General features: G+C 41.4%; 1 long non-coding RNA gene across 1 annotated transcript in view; it reads left to right on the forward strand.

Annotated features, from left to right (window-relative positions):
* LOC116645150 overlaps nucleotides 1-9,984 on the forward strand; it is a 70,691-nt gene extending 60,707 nt beyond the window's left edge. Inside the window, exon 4 of the long non-coding RNA XR_004301918.1 lies at nucleotides 9,868-9,984. This is a non-coding gene — a long non-coding RNA (uncharacterized LOC116645150). The remainder of the gene's footprint in view (nucleotides 1-9,867) is intronic.
* Nucleotides 9,985-22,249: the final 12,265 nt, after the last annotated feature.

The raw sequence follows: 22,249 nt of genomic DNA on the forward strand, positions 1-22,249 counted from the left end.
CTATTGGACATTTTATTTATTTATTTTTTTTTAAAAGATTTTATTTATTTATTTGACAGAGAGAGACACAGCGAGAGAAGGAACACAAGCAGGGGGAGTGGGAGAGGGAGAAGCAGGCTTCCTGCGGAGCAGGGAGCCCAATGCGGGGCTCGATCCCAGGACCCTGAGATCATGACCGAGTTGAAGGCAGACGCTTAACGACTGAGCCACCCAGGCGCCCGACTATTGGACATTTTAGATAATCTCTTTTAGCAGCTCTGGATTCTCACTTTTTTCCCCTGATGGACTTGTTTTTTGTTGAATAACTTGCCTGGTCTACATCTATGAAGTTTCTCTCTTCTGCAGGGTGTGGCCCTTGGTGCCTCTACTCTTTCTTTCCTCCTCTCCTTCTCCCCTTCCTCTTCTTCCTCCTCCTCCTCTTCCTTCTTCTTCTCCTCCCTGTTTTTATTTTTCAGTCTGACTTTCTAGGGTTCATCTCTATCAGGAGGAAAGAGAGTTCAATTCTGGCATATGCCTACGAAGCTTAGGGTTAGCCAACAATTGGTCAGAGGTTGTGCTCAAACACCTGGAATCAGTATGGCTTCCATCATCTACTGATGGATCTGGGTAGGCCCGGGAGTGTATTCAAACTTCAGGTCACTTTCAAGTCTGCATCATCTTTTGCTTTCTGCTGACCTCTTTTGAATCTCCTTTTCATGTGCCCAGACTCAGCTCTGTCCACTAGGAACAGTGTAGGCGGCTGTGTATGTGCACAGCCTCTGGTCAATTCAGGATATTTGAAGAGTTTATCACATCCCCTATGGAGGTCTCATTTTCCCATAACTATCAGTTTAAACTCTGGCTGGTCCCCCAGTCCAGTGCTTGCCCCAAACAGGCCAGCAACCTGAGGCTAATGGAGCCCTGGCCCTCCCTTGCCACCAGATCTCCTCTTTAACTGATGATGCTCCAAATCAAGTGAACCCCCTCCAGCAGCAGCAGCAGCAGCAGCGACAGCTTCTAATTCTCACGGCCTGCCCCACTCAGGCTGAGAACTGAGGAGAGATGATTGCAGCCTTGGGCAAGATGCCACGGACTTGTGCTGTTCTTACCCAAAGTTTAGTAGTTGTCATGAATAAATGCTTCTCAGTTTGTTCTATGTCTTTGGTCAAATTCCAGGGTGCTGAGATGATTGGTTTTGACGATTTTGTCCAGCTTTATAGTTGCTTTTGGAAGAGAGGATTTTTTTGACTTTTTAAAAAATTCTTGACTTATTTTATTCTGTCATGGTGGAAGTTGGAAGTCTCTTAAACTTCATTCTAATGACAATATCTTCATTGAAGATAAGTGGCCCATACCCTTTGCATGTGGATATAAAAGCTCAGCACATGTTCCAAAGGACATGCACTATATTTGATAGTATGTCCCAAACCAGGAAATACTCCATCCATTGCCCATCTTTTAAGAAGCAGACAGGTTTGAGGGTCCACCCACACCTCTGCCTCTATTTCCTTGTGAATGAACACTGAGCCTTTTCATTTCTGAGTGCTGATAACGAAGGTGCAGAGGATGATTCTTCTCCTTGGCAATAATAGCAGTCACTTAGCTTGCAGGTTGGGAGAGTGACAATGGAAGGGCTTTATCTTTCTGCCTTCTTAGTGATAAATATTTAAAGAGTAATAAGAATGTCTACCATTTAGTAGACATAGCTTACTATGTGCCGGATACTTTGTTAAGCATTTCACAATTTTGTGTATCTTTATCTCCATTGTAAGACTTAGAAAAGTTAAGTAACTTGCCTGAGGCCACTCAGCCTGCAAGTTGTGGAGAAAGGATTCAAATCCAGGTCAGCTGGATACCTAATTCCATGTTACTAATGACCAGGCTATAATACTCCTTTGAGGCATCACTACTCCCAGACATCAAGCCAACAAATTAGGTTCACACTTGTTTTGAGAGACTGGCTTTCAATAAGGCGGCATTGCTGATGATCTGCCCGTGGTGATTCTTGTCTGTTTCAACTGAAATCTTCCTTCTCCAGCCCTTCTTTACTGGCTCACTAAATTTAGTTGTAAGTTGGGTAATGGAGGAGGGGGTTCAAGGAATTGTGCTTAACAATGTATTATTTTTCTAAATCTTTAATTTTCTCAACTGAAGGGTACATCTTGTCTCAGGCTGGATCCCCTGGGAAGTGGCATCTAAAATGGAGATAAGTATACAAGAGATTTATTAGGGAGTGCTCTTGGGATCAACACATTAAAAGGGAATGGAAGGAGGCAGAACTGGGCGGAGGAAAGAAATGGAGCCATGGAGGAATTTCAACAGAGTTCTCACACAGCCCTGGTTCTGAAGCTAGGATCACCTTTTTAGAGTTCATGGGTAGTGGCTGGGCCTTTTATACCCACAAAGATCTATCATTGGGTATGGGCCACCCTGGGAGGACAGGGTGCGGCTTGGGGTGAGGCAGCACTCCCAAAGCGGGGACTGACCACTGAGAGTTATCAGCCAACAGCACCTGCTCCCAGCTGGGGAAAATACATCTTTTGTTCCTTAAGGAAGATCTGAGCAGTTTATTGGAGTGCCCAGCACAACTGTTTATATGCATACATTTTTTTTTCTGTAATTATTATTATTTCTTTAATTTGGCAAAATTGTTTATTGGGAAAAGGATTTTTTCTGTTGAGATATAACTGACATAATATTGTATTCATTTTAGGTGTACATTAGAATGATTTGATATATGTATCATAGTTCTTTATTCTTTCACTTATTCAAGGAACATAATTTTAAGTGTGAAAGTTTTACACGGGCACTGTATGAGAGGCTGAAGATATGACAATGAAAAATATCTACAAAGTTCCTGTTCTTATAATGTTTATAGCTTGGGGGAGGCTATTTGTATTTAATTTTCTTCCTTGAAGTCTCTTGTTTAATCAGAAATTGGTTCTAGGTCAGTAACTCAATGTGGCCTAATTTAAGCCAATTTTAATCTCTCATCCAAGCCTTAAGCACTTAGTTGTTGTTTCCCAAATCCTTTTAAATTAGAGGATATCTTTCTTAGAATTATACGAGACAATGTTTAGAAGTTTTTACCATTCGTAAAGTTACAATTTCCAGTTTAATGGACTGTAAGCTGAGGGAAAGGAGCCTCTGTTTTTTTTTAAAAAAAAGGCATTAAAAATTAATTATAATTTTTGACAGAAAGTGGTGATAGCAGCAGTTGAATTTGTTGCTCAAGATTACCCTAGCTTCTTAGTGTTATCCTATTATCCTTAAAAGAGAAATAGTGTGTTTTAATTGTAATTACTTTTGATAATTTTTTTTTTACCCTAGGAGGTAAATTATTAATTAGGGTGTGCATTATAAATTACTTTTTTATTAGGTGATTTCTGTCTGACAATAGTTTCTAGTTTTTTTTTAATTAAACTATGTCTCTAGGATTTATTATTAATAGCTTTGGGTTCTATTAAGAGGGAGGCTAATCCGATTTCTACCTTATGACTCCACATACAACTGGAAAAATGATTCTGCCCAGCTGAGATAACTGGTGAATTACGTGTGGCCAATACGAATGGCTCTGCATGAGGTCCTTTTTATTTTTTAATTTTATTTATTATTGTTTTTTAAGAGATTTTATTTGCTTATTTGTCAGAGAGAGAGAGAGAGCACAAGCAGAGGGAGAAGCAGGCTCCCTGCTGAGCAGGGAGCCTGATGTGGGGCTCGATCCCAGGACCCTGGGATCATGACCTGAGCCAGAGGCAGATGCTTAACTGACTGAGCCACCCAGGCGTCCCGAGGAATCATTTCTAAATTAATATTTCCTTTCACTTTTTTTCTCCATGGTATTTCACTATAGATTTTAAGTTAATTTGCCTCACCATTACACGTGTCAGGAGAAATAGCTCTTTAAAGAACTAATCCGGGCATAAAAGGAAATCAGGGAGAGAACAAGAAAACTCAATGTAGAATCAAATCTAAGTGATAAAACAAATAAATGAATAGACCACTAATAATGTTACCATTTGTGTATAAATGGGCTACCTTGCCTAAACTGAATACTAAGACTTTTTTTTTCCTGAAATTTCATAGGTGTAAGTGGAAAAACACAAAACAAGACAAGTACGAACAGTAAAAACCTCCAACAACAAAACTGCTCTTAAAATAGGACTATTTAAAAGTATAAATTAGCTTTTTCTTCAGTTTACCTTTTGAGCAACCAATCTTTTGTTTTGAGAAAACTCTTTGAACAAATGGGGTCTTAGAGGACTATATATTTCATATAGGTCTGGGACAGCACCTCATAACCAAGCTATTATTTCTACACCTAAGTAGATAAATAAAGACCATATGCAGCTGCAGTCTGTTCAGGTCAGGTTTGCTGCCTAATGAGTCAGCCCCAAACTTAGGAAAACAACATTTGGTTTTTAGAGATCTTTGGATTTCAGAATTGGGTAAGAGATTATGCACCTGTGCAATGAGGTGCCTTTCTATCACTAGAAACCTCACGTCATTTACTCCCAGGGAAATATTCTGAGACCTCATCACTTAAATAATTGAACTAACCTAGGAGGAAAGTGAAGGCTTTTGACGTGGGTGCAGGTGCTCTTCTTCTTTGTTTGGGGGGTAGGTAGGGATAGGGTCTCAAGCCTCAGAGTTGGCTTGTACCCTCACTCCCTAAACGAAGCCTGCATGTTTCCGTCTCAGTCCTCTATTAGGTTTCCTACTCAGAGAAGAACTCTCCCAAGAAGTAGATTGGTTTGTGCTGCAACAGCGGGACCCTCAGCAACCTTTTAATCCTTTCTTCTTTAGTGTGAGAGGACAGCCAAGGAACACAGAAATCTAGCAGCATGAAAAAGAAAGACCAAGATAAACAAAAAGTGAAACCTGAAGGAAACCTCGATCATTTAGGAAACAGAATAAAACTTTAAAAGAAAAATACTCATAGTCAAGAAAATATTACATAAAATAAGATCAATCAGGGAAGTAAGAGCTCTTAAAGAATACAAATATTATTGCCTATATGAAAAGGATGTAATGCAAGAGCTGGAAAGTGAAGTAGAGGAAATCTACTGGAATGTGAAGCAGTAATACAAAGAAATGGAACAGATAAAAATGCGTGAGATAAGGGGCCAAACCAGGAGGTCCAGCATCTTCGGAGAAAAAGAACAGGGAAAGTGAAGGGGAGGAAACAATCAAAGCAGTAAGAGAGAATAGTTTTCCAGAGTCAGCTTGAAAGGGCCTACTCAGTGAATGAAGAAAGTCTGTGTCTAGAGTACTTTAGGAGGACAAAGAGGAAGAGTGAGGCCTGGAGTCTTGTCTTTGAAGAGCCCAGTAGTAGGCGGTAGTTAGACCTGGCCCTTTCGGTGGATTGTTCTGAATCTAGAGTGAATTACGATTTCTTTCTCTCTATCATTCTGACCAAGTGGTGGTGGTAGTGGTGGTGGGGTGAGAGAGAGAGAGTCTAGGAAAGCACAAAATGTTAGATTCAGACCCTGCTAGCATTTATTAAGGCACTTAAAAAAAGAGCTTTGAGTGCCCTTATTAATTCAAGAGTACAGGGAAAAAACAGATTACTACATAGAATGCACTCATGGTCTCATTTGCTTGTATAGGCATGCAAGCTTAGAAAGTAATCTAGAAGGCTATATATATCCCATCTCTGGATGGTGGGATGATGGGTGATTTTTATTTTCTTCTTTATAATTTCCTATATTTTATGAAATAAGTTTGTATTTGTTTTGGAAATAAAAATACTAAACTTGCTTCCATGTGTGGAGGGTAGGGTGGGGAACTTTCTGTATGTAAATTGCAAATTCTCTTGGGAGAAGAAGGTGAAAACTTGAGGAGAGTAGCCTGTGAAGGTAGGAGTAGGAGATATCCCTCTGGGTGCTGAGAAGGAAGGCCTGGAGCAGGAGAAACTGTGCAGACGGGGAAGGTGGTAAACCCCCAAAGATTAAGCTAAAGATAAGCTTCATCTACCTTGTGGTTCATGCAAGACCCGTCTTAACAAATTTCTGAACTGAGATAAATAATTTTCTTACACTGACGACTTGTTGCTTGAGGGCGGATGCTATCCAAGATTATCTACAAGGGGCAGAAGAAACAGAACCAGATCTGGAAAGAGTCTGGCCAGGGCTCAGCCGTGAGGGGGAAGAGAAGGAGCCCAGGGTTTATGGTGAGGTGGTTGGGGCTTGGCTCACATAAGGCATACTGTGAGCACAGGAAATCTTTCAACTTCTCTTAAATTTATTTGAAAATAGATACAGAATGCTTTGCTGACCATTCCAGCATCCTGAAAGAATATTTCTGTAGCCATTGTCCCTGTTGTCATCATGGAGATACATTTATTCTCAACTGATGCATGGGGAAGGCTATTTTGGGCACTTTGAAAAGCAGGTTAATAACGTAGAAATGGTTTCTTTTTTTTTTCCCCTAAGAACTTGCAGATTGTGAAAGAGAACAGTTTAAAACTTACTTTATGTAAACAGAAATTATAAAATGTAGCTTCTCACAGGGAAGCCCTGCCTGAACGACCGTGTGATGATCCAGTTGGTTAAAAATATCCCTTAATTGAGTTTAGGTCACTAACTTTGGCCTTGCCCCGCCCCCCCCATGGTAGCCCAAATTTCCAGAATATTCAATACTAAATGCATCTGGATTAATTTGATAATCCAGTTAAGATAAAAATGATGGAGAACTGTCATAAAATTTTCCATCCAGGTTAAATTTTTTTCTCCAGAAAAGCATTACGTTTATAAGATTAAAAACAAATAATTCAAGCTCTAAAAGATACTTTTCCCTACAAAAATACCATTGTGGAATTCTATTTTTTTTTTTTTTCAAAGCAGAGAGTAACAAAAGCAGGGGGAAGGTAGGAAAGGAACAGAAAAGTGGGTTTAAAAGATAATGTATTGCATTTAAAGAACTCGAATCCCATTACTTTTCATCACTTAACTTTTCAAAGAACACTTTCAGCTTCCTTATTTGCATGTTTCATTGTTTTCCAGCCTTTACACTCTATGCTTAAAATGCAAATGGAATAATATAAGAATAATGAGAAGTAATACTTGGAAATGTTCTGAGAAAATGTTGAAAAAGGGCCTGGTTTCCATCTGATCGAAAGGAGGTGAGACTTGAGAGAGCAGGCAGACTAGATATAATTTTATCTGAAGCTCTAACTAGCAGCACCATTGCTAGCCTTCTTTCTCCTGTGTACTGTTGAAAATTAGTTCATATTTCTCTTTCATGACTCCCTTATTCTTTGTCCACTTCTCTTTTTCTTCACATTTGGTGTCTGTTAATCGGTTAACCTCAATTCAATGAACATTTATTGAGCACTTATTAACTAGTCATAGCCATATCTGGAATGTAGAATAAATAGCTCTTTAATAAGAAAAGCAGGGTTTGGGGCACCTGGGTGGCTTCATCAGTTAAGCCTTCGACTCTTGATTTCAGCTCAGGTCATGACCTCAGGGTTGTGGATTGAAACCTGCACTGGGCTCCGTGCTCAGGGTGGAGTCTGCTTGAGGTTCTCTCTCTCCCTCTGCTTCTGCCCCTCCCCCCACTTGTGCACCCCCATGCTCTATCTCTCAAATAAGTAAATAATATCGTAAAAAAAAAAAGAAAAGGAGCGTTTGGCTAAGGGACACAACATGGGGAAACATTTGTCAGCCTCCTCCTCCAACTCCTTTTGATATCTGACTCTCCATTGGATGGGCTAGAAAATCAGATATCTTGGGTTCCAGTCCCGCTCTGCCATTTCCCAAACACGCTACTTACCTTCTCTGAGCCTCACTTTCTTCATCTGTAAAAGGGACTAATAATGCCTTTCTCATTGGAGGCTGTGATAATTGAGATAATACAAATAAGGTGCTTATAGAAATAGCTCAAATGATCTCTGTCCTTTGGTTTGTGATACAACAAAGGAAGTGTAGGATGACCAGCCACCATAGTTTGCCTGAGACTGATGGGTTTCCTGGGACAGGGTTCTGTCAGTTTTAAAATGGAATGGTGCCAGACAAACCTGGATGAAGTGGTCACCCTAAAGATAGAAGAACATATATTCAGTTAGTCTTTTTTTTTTTTTTTTTAATTTGGTTATTTATTTGAGAGAGAGAGAGCACACAAGCAGCGAGGAGAGGTACAGGGAGGGGAAAAGAATCTCAAGCAGACTCCGAGCTGAGTTCAGAGCCCTACAAGGAGCTCCATCTCACAACCCTGAAATCACGACCTGAGCTGAAATTAAGAGTGGGCTGCTTAACTGACTGAGCCACCCAGGCGCCCCTATATTCAGTTAGTCTTAATCCCAAATCGAATGAATCAAATTACATTCTAGAAGCACAAAGTTATACTGGGGCATAGGGCAAAGCATGGCAAATTCCTTCACAGAGAAGAAGAAAGAGCATTCAATACAGAGGAAACTGAAGAAGCAAAGGCATGGAAGTGAGAAACTGCAGGGCTTGCTTGTGGAAGCCTTACGCAGTCTGGTGGGGGAAGCATAAGAGCATATGAGAGGGTGTAGTGAGTTAAAGGTTCAAAAGTGTATGGGATGGCCAGACTATCCAAGGCCTTGAGTGTTAGGCCGAGGACTGTGGATTTGTTCAGAGGTAATGGGGAGATGGCCTTGAAGGGGGATAGAACAGAGGTATGACATATACTTCTCAGACCTTAGTTTAACCCTGCAAGAGAAAGAGCTCATGTGGCCACTTCAAATAGATTAAAATGAACAATTTGTCTATAGCTCTCACCTTGTTATTAAGTAATCACAAATTTTGCATTACATCAAGTATTTAAGATGGCTCTCCTGTGTACTGTTGGCAGACAAAGGGTGCAAAGTCATTTTTGCTACTTTCCACATTCAAACTTTGGGGCATCTTGATTCTCCTTTTCCCATTATCCTCCTTATCTAATCAGTGGCACAATATGTTGGTTTTTGTCTTCACTGCCAAATTTTCTTCCTCTGCATTCACTAGCTCAGGTCCTAATCATGTTCCTCTAGATTCAGGAAACAATCATATGTGGCCCATGTTCCCAGCCTCTCTCTGGATGTAAATATTCATCCTGAATACTGTGCCCAATTAATTTTGTTAAACAACATTTTTGTCATGTCACTCTCTTATTCAAGAACCTATCATGGCTTCCTATTAACACCTGGATCTAGGCCACTTTTGTTAGCCTGCCTTTAAAATTTCTTCATCAATGGGCCTTTCCCTACAACTAAATACTCAGGTTCCCAAGAAACCATTTATGCTATCCACATCCACCTTCTCTTTGTCCTTCTTGTTTTATTTTTAAATTTTTAATTGTGGTAAAATACACATAACACAAAATTTGCCATCTTCAACATTTTTAAGTGTACAGTTCAGTAGTGTTAAATATATTCACATTGTTGTGCAACCACAAATCTCCAGAAAATTTTCATCTCTTTTTGTCTTTAACACCAGGCCTTCCTCACAAATCCAGCCCCTCCATCTGTTTCAAACCGCTTGCCACACATGGAATTGAGTTTCTTTTCTTTCTCTCTTCCTGTTTAAATCCACAGCCAAACTCCAAGAAGAGAAATCCTATGTAAAGTCTATAAAAGAGTAGGTGCTCAATAAATGGTTCAAGTTCAAGTACTATTGTTCTGTTTTGTCTTGGTCTGTAGTTATAGCTTGTATATAGAGAACACGTTGTCATTCACAGGTCTCAGGCACAGAGGTCATCTCAGCTGGTCCTCACCACTGCCCTGTATGGTAGATAAAGTAGATGTTCTTACATGTGGTTTTCAGATGAGGAATCCAAGAATGACTAAGGTATTTGTCCAAGGTGATACAGTTAGTAAGTGACAGACCTGGTAGTAGAATCCAAGTATTCTGGCTCCTAACACAGAGCTATTTCTCCTGTGTCTAGCTGCCTCATTCCTTTGAAGCATATCTGGTCTCCCCAACAAGAGTGAAAGTTCTCCAAGAGAAGGAACTACAAGAATTATCTTCAGCAACCCTAACATATGGCTGAGTCTTGGGCACAAAGATTCTATTTCCTAAGGTATGTATCAGCTTATTGATAATTCACCTCACTGTTACCTATGGTTTCTAAAATACTTAAATCATTTTATATACAGTTCATGTGTTTCCTCACATAACTCAGCAGAAGAGACTTTCAGTTCTCACCTAATTCTTCTAGGTACATGGGAAAACTGTACCTTCCTTGCCTCCCCATCACCCTGGGGAGAGGTCAGATGATGAGTTCTGGCCAACAGGCTGTGAGACGTGGTGCCATGAATCTCTCCAATCTCTTTTCTCCTGCCACCCCCATCATAGAGGGGTACTTGTGTAGCGATAGCAGAATCCCAGGATCTGAGCATCAGGGATGCTATGTTGAGACTTGCAGAATAGCTACCCTGGAGAGTGGCCCAGGTCTGTCATGGACTTTGTGAGATAATCAACTTGTATCATGTTAAAACCCAAAGATTTTAGTTTAGTTTTCTCTTTTGACCTCAGCATAATCTACCCTATTCTGACAGTACAACATGGAAATGTTTAATGGCCAGCCTATTAACATCTCAAACTCTCAGAGTTGCCCTGCAAAAATCATAAGGAATTGTTCTTCTTAATTTATGTTTGGAAAAAAACAAGGGCACAGAGAGGTCAAAGGAATGACCTTGAGCCACTCCTCATGTCAGTCTCTTAATCCAAGTTGGATCTTTCCCCACATACTTAAGGACTACTATATAGGAAATATAAATCAGGTGCAGAAAAATGCAGACTAATACTCCAACTCTCTCTGCTTATAGAATAACCTTCTCCAGCCTCAGCTTTCCATCCTGCTTCACAGCTATCTTCCCTTTTCTGTCTGGTTTCCTACTTAACTGCCAGTTGAAGCCTTTACCAGGGCAGGCTATGTTGAAAGAGGCATTATTATTTATCACTGTGTTGCCAGAGTAACACCAGTCTGCACAAAGATGCAGTTGAAGAACTGGCATGTGTACAAAAGATAGTTCTGCTGGTCTTGTGTAGACTTCTCGGTCCCCATAGCCTACCCTTGGCCTGTATGAGGAAAAGAGAGGGATCAAGCTTGCTGTGTTTCTGAAGAGGAGCATATCTCTAAGAAAGGAGAGAGAGAGAGAGCTTACATAATCTCATAGTAAGTTTCAGTTCAGTGATGGTCGTTACAGTTTTCCCATTGTTTCCACATAAATCCTTTCCTAATCAGATCAGTTCTTATTCATAACTCCAAGTAAAATCCAATTACCAGAGTTTAGGGTCTTCTTTTCATCTTTTTCCCAATTTTGGTTGAAATTTAGACTTTTGTATAACCTTATTTCCCTAAAGTTTTACACACACTCGCACACATACACATCCCTCTTACATAATATATAAAACTTTATGCACACAAAGTCTATAATATTTTTTCAAATTTCCTTTTTTTTGAGACTGGTTTTTGGGGGTGTTGGAGGGACAATGATTGAGACATTAAGCCTTGGACCCAGACTAATTTTTCTGTATAAATTTGCACGGCCTACTGGGAAGTTACTAATGTTTCTTTGCAGCGTTATAAAGTTGAACAGATTATTCAATTCATATTTTAACCTCACAATTTACAACTATTAGGAAAAAGCTGAGAGGGAGGCTGAAAAGATGTTCCTTGGGGGAATTTTCATTGCTGAAATAAAAGATACCAATAGACTCACAAAAAGTTCCATAAAACAAATGGGAAAAAAATGTTACACTGAAGATACAGATAATTTGGGAAGCTGCAGCCATCTGGTTATGGTCAAAATAGCTGCTTCTGATGTCCTTAGATGGTACAAATTACTGGCAGACCTCAAAAACCAAAACAGGAATCCATTTTGAGATCAGATTCCTTTTGCCTTCAAGACATGTTTATAAAGAAATCAAGATTAGAGGAAACAGAGGAAGAACTGAAGTGTGGAGAGAACATATCACCAAAGGGCTACTTAATTTGGCCAGTGATTAACATGAGCTGCATTTGGATGAGAGGGCAGGTGGATGTTGAACCCCGGGTCGTTCATTTGGCTTTTTCATCTATGATAGCCATCAGTGCCCCCAGGTCCCCAACCCGGGAGCTGTTTGGTGATCTCGTAAGAGCTCTGTTAACCAGTGGTAACCAAGAGGCTTCTGGGGATAGGGTAGTGGGCATTAACCAGAGAGGACATCCACTGGTGACTAGCGCACAGCTGCTTCTAAGCACATAGGACTCACTCCTTTGGAGGATCCACCAAAAATGTCGGGGGAGCACTTTGCAGGTTTTGGGCAGAGAACTTCATTTGTAGGAAGTACTAACGTGATTTGAGCATTTAAAGTAAACGTACTCTAAAAAAAATTAAAAGTAAGTGAATTTATAATTCCCAGGTCAACGAAATCTTAGTATACTGGTCTCATTACTGAATTGCCTCCAGCAGCCTATGAGGGGATTGTCCACTGACTCGTCCTCCCTTCAGTCACTGCACAACTAGCTGGGGCAAACCCTCATATCCCCCTTCCAACCCTGTGTTCCCTGGTTGTGTGAGCATGGCACTTTCTTTCCCTTGTTTTTAAGCTTAGATAACCTTTCCTTCCCCTCACATCTTCTCTTCTATCTTCCTCCTTATCTCCCTCCCCAATTTCTAGGACTGTTCTCTGCTCAGGTCCCTATTCTGATTTCCTGTTCCAACAATCTGTGAGGTCAGAAACTAAGAAATCAAATAACTTCCTCAAAATACTTGTTTTTCAGTAATGGGGAGGGAAGAATGAGGAAGAGGGGGGTTGATATTCTTGTATGTAAAAAAAGCAATTTGCATACTTTAACTGATAATTTAAGCATGCTATTTATGCAGATTTTAAAAATCATATGAAAACTTTTTTTGAAACCACTTAAAAAATACTTCAGAGTATTTGCATGGAATGTTGAAGAAAACAGCATCTACCTTACGCTGGTTATATGCACAGTGTTTTCGACTTGGTCTTTACACTGTTCAAAACACTGAATATCCTTTTTATGTCTTCAGTTGCGATGGGAATTGATGCATAATGTGTGTAAATAAAACAATCTTACTCAAACAGTAACTATATGGCATCACAGAAATTCACTTGTGAGGTTCCTGGAGGCCACTTCAAAGATATAGGTATTCATTCTCCAGATAGGCTACAACGGAGCCGAGCCGGAGCCCCATCATTAGAAAACTCCTGGCCTGTGAATTAAGAAGGGTACTTTGCATGTGTCAAGGTTCCCTGAGAGAAAACCAACAGTTGTTTCAAAACGAGTCTTACGTGAAAAATCTCAAGGGCACGTGTTCTGATTTATAGATGTTGATTCAGAGTCAAGCTACTCTGTGTAGCTGGGCTTCTAGGTAAATAACAGAACTTATCCATAGGTGGTTAATGCTTCTGTTGAGTAATACCCAAGAGGTCAGTCAAAACTGAAATGATTTTTAAACAAATTTGGAGCTGATTTTTGCCTGAAAAATGTGTCTGTATTAGGTAGGATAGGCGAATTGCCATAAGAATAGCCCCGAAAATATATTACGGCTAAGACACCATAGAAGTATATTTCTTGCTTGTATGATGATACTGGGCAAGCGAACAAGCCAGAAGGGTGGCTGTCTTCCATGAAGTCATGTAGGGCCTGGGCCAACGGAGGCCGTGCCATCTTCAGGTGCCTCCAAGTGCACAGCTGGTAAAGGCCAGACTCAGAGGAACACGCATGGAAGGCTCTCGTGGTGGGCCGGGCCTCGAAGTGGCACGCATCACTTCTGCCCACATTTCACGGCTCCACAGCCATACCTAACTGCAGAGGAGGGTGGAAAATAGGGTTGACCTGTGCTCCCAGGGAGAAGTGGAGAACCTGGGTGTGCGTAGCAGACGGTGGTCTCTACCAGTGTCTGTTTATCCATCGGTGGCTGTTGTGACCTCCAGGAATAGACATACTTCATTCAAGAGAGGGAAATTTGTCAAAAGGTGTAAAAGGAAGCTGTCTTTTCCAAAGCATTCAGGTAAGTGAGACGTCCTCCAAGGAGAAATGTTTATTTAATATACAAAGTTACAAAACATCAGCACTCCATGCTGCCCCAGCTCTGTGTGCCCAGCCCCAAACCCAGCAGGAACCGCATGCTGCCTTCCTTCCCCAGGGCAGCCATTTAATATCCTGAGGCTAATACCCAGTTTTTTTTTTAACAAAGTCCTTAACAAAGCTTTACTTAATTCAATATAGTATCATTGAAAACATTTGTTTGAGTATGTATTTTTGTATGTGTGTGTGTGTGTATTTTCCGTCGTTGAGACTAGGGTTTAGACCCAGGGAATGACATAACTCTGAACCCAAGTCACTTGTACTGAAGCTACTCCATTTACAGTCCACTCATTATTAAGATGAACATAATATCCTCCTTTGGACTTTTCTGGCATTTGAAAATGAATAAGCACACCCTGGTTGGATAGGCAGCGGGAGTAAGAGACCTTAAAATAACTTAATGACCTTGTTCATTACTGGCCTTAAATTGTATTTAATCTAAGGGTGGGCCCTTGCTGCTGTGTGACTTGCAGAACCAGTTATGTTTCATATAGAATGACTTTGTTCATCTAAAACCAGAGGTGAAGTCTTTGTCTAGACGAATTAGGTGGGTAAAAGGGCAAAGCAAACAAAACTGCTTTGGAGCCAACTTGATTATGCAGGTTTATGAAGAACGGTGAATACTTTTGATAACTGAAACATTCAGATAAACCCTAAATCTCAGTCTACCCATTGGTTTTAATTACTTCCTCCATGGGTTTGGTACCAGGTGCATCAAGTCAATCACTTTGTTTTTCCTATTTCCCCTGCCCTTGGCACCCTTTCCCCCGCCCGCCCCCCCCCCCACAACTGTGGGCTTGCTCTTCTAAGGGAGGGTCTAACAATGGGTGCTGGGAAGAAAATGGTAAGACTGGGTAGTCCATAAACTGTGTGAGAGGCCCCAGGCAACTGAGGATTGCCAGCAATTGATCTTTTATCACTGGGTTTATGGCACAAGCCAGGAGAGAGAAATGGGGTATGGGCTCTGAACCCAGACACACCTTGGTGCAAATCTCACTGACACTACTTATCAGCTATGTGATTTCAACGAATTATTTGACTTCTCTGAGCCCTAGCTTCCCCATCAACAGAAGGAGACTGAAATTGTCCCTTTCTCAAAGAGTTGTGGTAAGGATTAAATGAGATCATGTGTGTTACGTTCCTAGTCTGGTGCCTGGCATGCAGTAAGCACTTAATCAGTGTTAGTTACAATTATTATTTAAGAAAAATTCGGATGTCCCTTTCTTCCCTTCACGTTCCACGCTGGTCTCTATTCCTGATAAGAATCAAAGGGGCGCATATTGTTGAAATTCCTCACCCGGGTGCTGTTTTAGTAGTTAATGCAATAGCCCCCAATGCCCTTTATGACCTTAGGGATGAAACAGCTTGGTGGTTCAGAGCAGCTCTTTCTTCTCAGCTCTATTTTGTTCTTGATATAGCTGTTCTATTCACACACCTTGCAATCTGTGAAGTTAAAATTAACCTATTTGCCAACCTGCGTCTCAGTGAGAAACTGAAAAATTACACCTTCTCTACGCACTAGACAGTGTTTTCTAGTGCATCTTTGATGAAGAATATGTTAAAGGAAGAGAAGGCTTAAAGGGAAAAGACTGAGTTCTATCTGCGCTTAGTTTATTCCCTTGGAAGAGTACTCTGCAAATGTCAAAAGCTGGATGGAGAGAACAGGATGTGACATGGAAGTCGCTCAGTTGTGTCTCCACACACGTTTTTGAAATGGGGAATCAAAGTGTGCCAGTGTAACTGTCAGATTTGGGCATATGGAACAATCTAAGGAATCTGACTCTTTCCAGTAACAAGTTTAGCAACTTCCTTTTAAGAGAGAGAGAAAGAAAAACACTCACTGCAGTCACAACCAATGGTTATCTTCAGTCAACAGTTCAAAGGAGTCTACTTTTCCATTCTGTATCTGAGCTGACATTTCCCTGGCTCCGGGTAGGAGTAGAGCAGCTGACCTGGATGTTGCCGCTCTTTGATCTTAGGGGCCCTGGAGTAACCTGGTAGTCTTCTGCCTCCCTATTATTTCAGAGCCATGATAGGTAGCCAAGGATGGATCTGTTTGCCTTGACCTTGTCCTGGAGGGCAGTTGGGTAATATTATTTGTCTCCGAGATGGCCTGGACCATGGCACCAAGCTGTGTAGATGTATGCCCTTTTATTTCCTGTCTCTTTCAGGGAGCCATTGTGAGTTATGCCTCAGTCCTTTCCGGACTTATTTCCCCGTCTTCCCCCACCTCTCCCCAATAATTCTTAGAGACTCTGAAGTTTCAGGTTCTAGAGACTAAAATCAGTGGGGATGGGGCACAAACTTTGAGGGAGTGGTGTTCAAGGCCCGGGCCCAAGAATTCCTAAGCCATCAGAAAGCTACTTGAGACTAGACCCTTAGAGATATGATAAGAGGAGAGGAAGGGTTAGAAATACCTGCTTCTTGCCTGGCACGGGGAATCCAAAATCAGGGTGAGCAGGTGTCTGTATAGTGGGTAGACTGAGGTATGAGGCATAGCTCTCTGCCCTGAAATATTCTGTTAATATGTATAATTTTACTCCTGGAGACTTATTCTTTGGATCTGGAGATGTTTTAGTTTCTAAAAGGTCTTCGTCTACATCTGTTTGGGAAATAAAATTTTAAAAGTGCTTTCACATATATTAATCGAATCCTTAAAACAACTATGTGAGTTAAGTACTATTATTATTCCCATTTTACAGATGAGAAACCTGAGGCACAGAGGCACTAGCCACTTTCCCAAGATCCCACAGCTGGGAAGTGGTGGGGCAAGAACTTGAACCCAGGCAGTGTAGCTCCAGAGCCCCAGCTCTTAGCCCCCATGCCTTTCTGTTCTACACTGACAGCATTAATTCTTACTTTGCTAGCTCTAACATCTAACTGCTATCACAGACACTCCAGTCTCCAGCAAAGCTCCCACTGCTCCCACCCTCGATTACTTCTGGGAATTCCCAGAGACTAGTAGGTGTGGATCAGTGGATATCCGTATAACGTATAGTACCTACCAAAACCCTTTCTCCTATTTGGGTGTCCCCTGGATAGTATCTTGCTGCTGCCTCTATATTGCAACAGTTTAACCTAAGAAGGTTATGTTCTTTATAGTCCCCAGTGAGCTCAAACCAGGTGGTGTTCCATATTGAAGGAGTGAGGATTTTCTGCCAATGTGAGACACTGGGGCTTTGAGCAGCACTGTGCTGTGCCCAGCTGTAGAGGACTTCTGGCATGTGGGATTGTCTGCCAGGATCCCTTTACTAAAAATTGCCCCCATCCCCACCGCTTCCCTCCATCCTAGTTAACATAGGAATAAACACCTTAGTATCCTTTCATGTTCCCAGGCCCCCTGGCAGGTCCACCATGGAAAGTGGGCCAATCCCAGCAGTCCTCCTTCTGGACCCAGATAATGGCCCAAGGCTGATTCAAACTGGGCTAATGAGTCCTTTCCTTGGGGGGACCAGTGTCCAGAGAGAGCTTGAGGGCCTCTTTCTAGGGATTAAATCTATAAGATGTAAAACTTAACAACTCTCAAAGGTCATGGATCCTCACATTCAAAGAAAATCATTCTGCAGGGGGAGAGGATACCGTGGATGGGCAGAGAGGCAGGAATGAGGAACAGAGTAAAAGCTCAGTGTGCACTTGAGTCCCTGATTCCAGTAATTTCGGAGGTTCAGCAGTATCCCCGCTCTCGCCATGTCTTACTGTTCTTCCTTTCTTGAATTACCATGAACCAGCAAAGTCCCATATTTACTCAAGCTGATTTGAATTGTGTTTTTGTCACTTGCAACTAAAACAAATATAAAAGTCCAGCAGGTGACAGTTTCTGGCTTAAGTATCTTGATATTTATTTGCAACTCTCCCTTGAGCTTTGACAACCAGAGTGGGCCAAATGAGAATTTTCCACCAAAACACTTTCCTAAATTCCATTCTACTCCCCCCCTCCATATTATAATTAGTTCCTTAGACCTAAGGCTGATGATTTTAAAGCTTTCACTTATATATGCAAATACACCTGGGAAAAGAAACACCTTAAACCAATATCAGCTAAAAGCCATTATCTGTAGAGAGACTGGCTGACAGCTAAGAATAAGACTTCTGGGAAATGAAAACTAGTCGGAGAGAGACAGAAATTTGATGTGTAAGTCAGGGAAGTGGAAGAGAATTTGTCAAGGGCAAGCCTTGCTTTCTGGATGTCCTTACTTTAGCAGAGTAAACCCAGGCATTTGTATGTTTGTTGTACTTCTTTTCCTACTGAGAATGTGATTAAATTAAGACAAAATATGTATTTTTTGCTGTACTTGAATAGAGCAAGGGGATTGTTGTTTATTTTATTGTACATACTTTAAGTTTGGGCCTTTTAAAACTTAATATTTAGACACTCCAAATGGGATGCAAATTGGTAATATGTTCTTTTTGAACCAAAGCCTCTGGAACTTTAAAAGAATCAGATTACAATGCTGCAAATCTACCTTCCTCATCACGATTTCACATTCACTGAACTGGGAAAATGGCTGGGGCTAGGAATCCTGTAAATAAGTACCTTTGATTTTCTCCTGGGTTGCTAATCAGCCTGCCTAAAACCAAATCTTTGTCTCTTTCTCTTGAAGACAAATGGAAAAACCAAAGAGAATGTAGCTATCCTGAGTTTTGCTTGCTTGATGCCTCCTCGAAGGCTCTCCCAGCTTCTTGTGTTGTTTAAGGAACATTTATTACTAGAGAGTTTATACACCTGTGCTTCCTGACCCTCTCATTTTATCCACCTGTGGAATTTTAGATCTGAAAGGGACTTCAGGGACTTCAGGGACTGAGTGGTCCAAATCTTTTCATCGTAGACCTTAGAAAATCGAGCTAGTTTGATCAGGGTCCCAGCCATTTAGAGGTCTTTAACTCCTAGGACAGTGCTCTTTCCAGGTAAAACACAGGATTTTCCAAATTAGATCTGGTGATCATATATCAATGCCAAATTTATGTTCAGTCTCCATTTGTTTCCTTTGCTTACCTTTCATGGCAGAGCTGACAGAACTCATTTTTGCTAATTTTTGATCCCCCTCTAGGTTCAAGGAGCTTGACCTGGGCTCGTAGGACTGGGGGAGGTGGGGAGCCCTGGGTAGGTGGGATTGGCTCACTGATTGCCTGAAGTAGAGCCAAGGGAGCTCCAAAAGCCTGTCCAGATGAGGAGCTGATGTTCAGTCCAAACCGAACTTTCCATGTCTAGGAACTGAGTGGAGATGGAGATCAAAGGCCACATGATGCAGGCTAGAAACCAGTGAGGAGCAGGAAGTTGGGAAGGGAGTTCTGGAAGGCAGAGCTGGAGGAAGTGCCTGAAGCCTTAGAGCTGGGGAGCTTCCTTCCCACGTCCTCCTGCCTGCACCCCTCCTTGAGGATGTGGGGGAGCTGATCTGTACCCACAAGACCTCAGTGATTAAATAAAACAGAAACCTCCTTTATCAGAAAAACTGTGATTCTGAATGGTATTTTTGCATGAATATTTGTCAGTCTTGTTTATCCTGGTTGGAAAGCCCAGTGTGGGATGACATGGTCATGCCTAAGAAGCCTTCTTAAGTCCATGGGTCTATTACAAGCCTAAGAGATATCGCTGATATATAATCAAAGAGCTAGAAAGTGTGAAAAGCAATATTTTATATGTTTTAAGAAATGTATTTTTTTTTGGCAAATTCTTGATGTGCTTCCACGTAAATAATTTATGATTAAAATTCTCCCACCTTTCAGTTTGACAGTTTGGTGTTGAAATGAACACAAGGAGTCCCTTGAGAAAAGCACTGGAAAAGAATGATAGGGATTTTCGTGCTGGTGCAAGAATAACTTCTCTGTTCCCTCCCTGAATAGGGAAGGGTGTGGAATGAGGAAATCTGTAGGGAGAACTCTAGTTAGAAAACTTGTTTATTTTTCTTCTTTTCATCTTCTCACTCTGCCTTATACTCCTCCTCCTCCTCCTCCTTATCCTCCTTCATTTGAATTCAGATTTAAAAATTTCAGAAGCCATGAATCATATGTGTATTTCTTGGAATAATGTAATACACATATAAATGAAAGTGTTTCAAACTTGCCTGACAGATGATCAAAGTGCACCGTGGAGGTGTAATGTGTTGTTTCTGTGTAATTGGTTAGAAGGTAGGTATGGTCAAGCTCTGAGGAAAGTGAGCGCGCTGCTCCTGTGTGCTTGCTAAGTCCCTCTTTGCTGCTGGTACGGCACCAAGCGTGTGCCTGCCCTGCCAGCTCATGTCATTTCATTACTGACACTTTCAGTTCCTCTTTCCAAGCATGCTTTTGAAGTTCTGTGCTTTGCCTGTACTTCATAAAACTGTGGTCATAAAGAGTAGGAGATTTGGAAGGAGTTTAGAGAAAGGGAGTGAAGGGAGGTACCCCAAAGAATGGTTTGCTGCCAGGGTCGGGGTAGGTGGGTGATATTGAACCAGTGCTGATGGTCTTGGTTGGGCCACTTCTTTTTACTTCATAGATTTGTGCAGACAAAATCTGGTTAAAATGATTATCATGGGAATCACAAGGAGAAACACTTGCCTCTTCGCCCCATCCATGATCTCCCCGAGCTCCAACTCCTTTCTTCACAGCAGAGAAGCATTCCTCCCAATACTCTGTGTGCCCCCTCCATACAACACGGGAAGTGCAGAAGCATCTCTGAGAGTGCCTCCCTTATGCACCTCAAACTGCGCAGGATGAGCCAAAGCTCTAGGAAAACCTGCCTTTGTGGGTGCTTTTCTGGCTGCCTTTGACATGCTATTCCCCAAGCCAATATTTCCCTCCCTTTTTTTTCTTGAGGGGTGGGGGTTAGGGGATTCAGCTGTAATAGTATCTGGAGTCTTGTTTTCTGTATTCTGGGAGGTTCAGCCTGATGTGAATAGGTGTTACATAAAGAGTGTTCAGAGGATGAATCCCCAGGGTAGATACTGTGGCTCATTGATGACATCCATAAGCCAAGCTCTTTCAGTTTTCTGCTCAGTCATTCTCAATGTGTTGGTGTTTGGCTCTTGTGCTGGTTATCTTGGGGCCATAAGATGGCTGTCACAACTCCTGGCAACATGGCATGTTCAAAGACAGAAAGGAGGAGTGGGGATTGGGGTAGGTGGAAGAAGAAATGGCTAAAGGTAATTCCCTCTCTGTCTCTATTTCTCTTTCTCTGTAGATAGATAGATAGATAGATATAAAGATAGATAGATATAGATATATGGCTATATTAAAAGGCCCCACAAGATGTTCACTCATATCTCATTGACCAGAACCGTGTCCTGTACCACCCACAGTACAAGTCTGGGAAAGCTGGTATTGGGCAAAAATGAATGGGATTGCTAGCAATGGCTTAACTAATCATGATTCAAATGATAGGGGTAGAACACATCACTTTTCTGCACAAAATGGTGGTTCTGTTGGTATGGAAGAAGGGGTGGACGGCTGTTGAGGGGCCAGACAACAGTTCTGCCACAGAAACATGGTTTTGTTTTATCCTCCTCCACACTGTCATGGGAGTGTGACTCATTCATTCTGGGGGGCTTCCTTCCCAGTTCTAGAGAATGAATTATGATCATGAGGGATTTAAGCCAATCATGATGACCCAATTCCCCTTGCCAGTGGTTGGAGTAAGCATGGAACTGTGGCACAATTTTGGCTAATGAGATGTAAGAGGAATTGGACAGGGGGCTTCTGGGAAAGATTTGCCTCTTTGACTAAAAATGACACATGGGGGAAAAGAATATTTGATTTTTCCAGAGGATGTTGGCATATATGGCGTGATGGCTGGTGCTGCTGCAGTCATGAGGAGAGCCACATGACGTGCTGAGAAAGGCAAAAGGGAGAGACAGAAGTTCATGGGGCCTGATGACAACTCTGATCTGCTGAATTAACTATCCCTACAGACCCCTAATGAAGAACTTATAATATGAATAATAATTCTTATTGTTTAAGCCACTCTGAATCATTTTTTCCTGTTACTTTCAGTCCAAAGAATCTCAAGACAAGAGGCAAGAGTTATTAATTATAGGTGAGCTTTGCAAAATGTATAACTCAAAATATTACTCCCTAGATATGCTCTCCAACCCAAAGTAATCCATGATCAAATGAATGTGGGAAATTTGAAAACTATATGTTTGTGGAAGTTAATGATCAAATTAACATATCAAAGCCTAGGAGCAAAATTATTCTTAAAGAGAATCTTTGCCTCTGCTTATAATCCTGTAGCTCCTGTTTATAAGAGGAG

This window comes from Phoca vitulina, unplaced genomic scaffold, assembly GCF_004348235.1.
Source record: "Phoca vitulina isolate PV1807 unplaced genomic scaffold, GSC_HSeal_1.0 scaffold1, whole genome shotgun sequence".
In the NCBI taxonomy this organism is placed as follows: domain Eukaryota; kingdom Metazoa; phylum Chordata; class Mammalia; order Carnivora; family Phocidae; genus Phoca; species Phoca vitulina.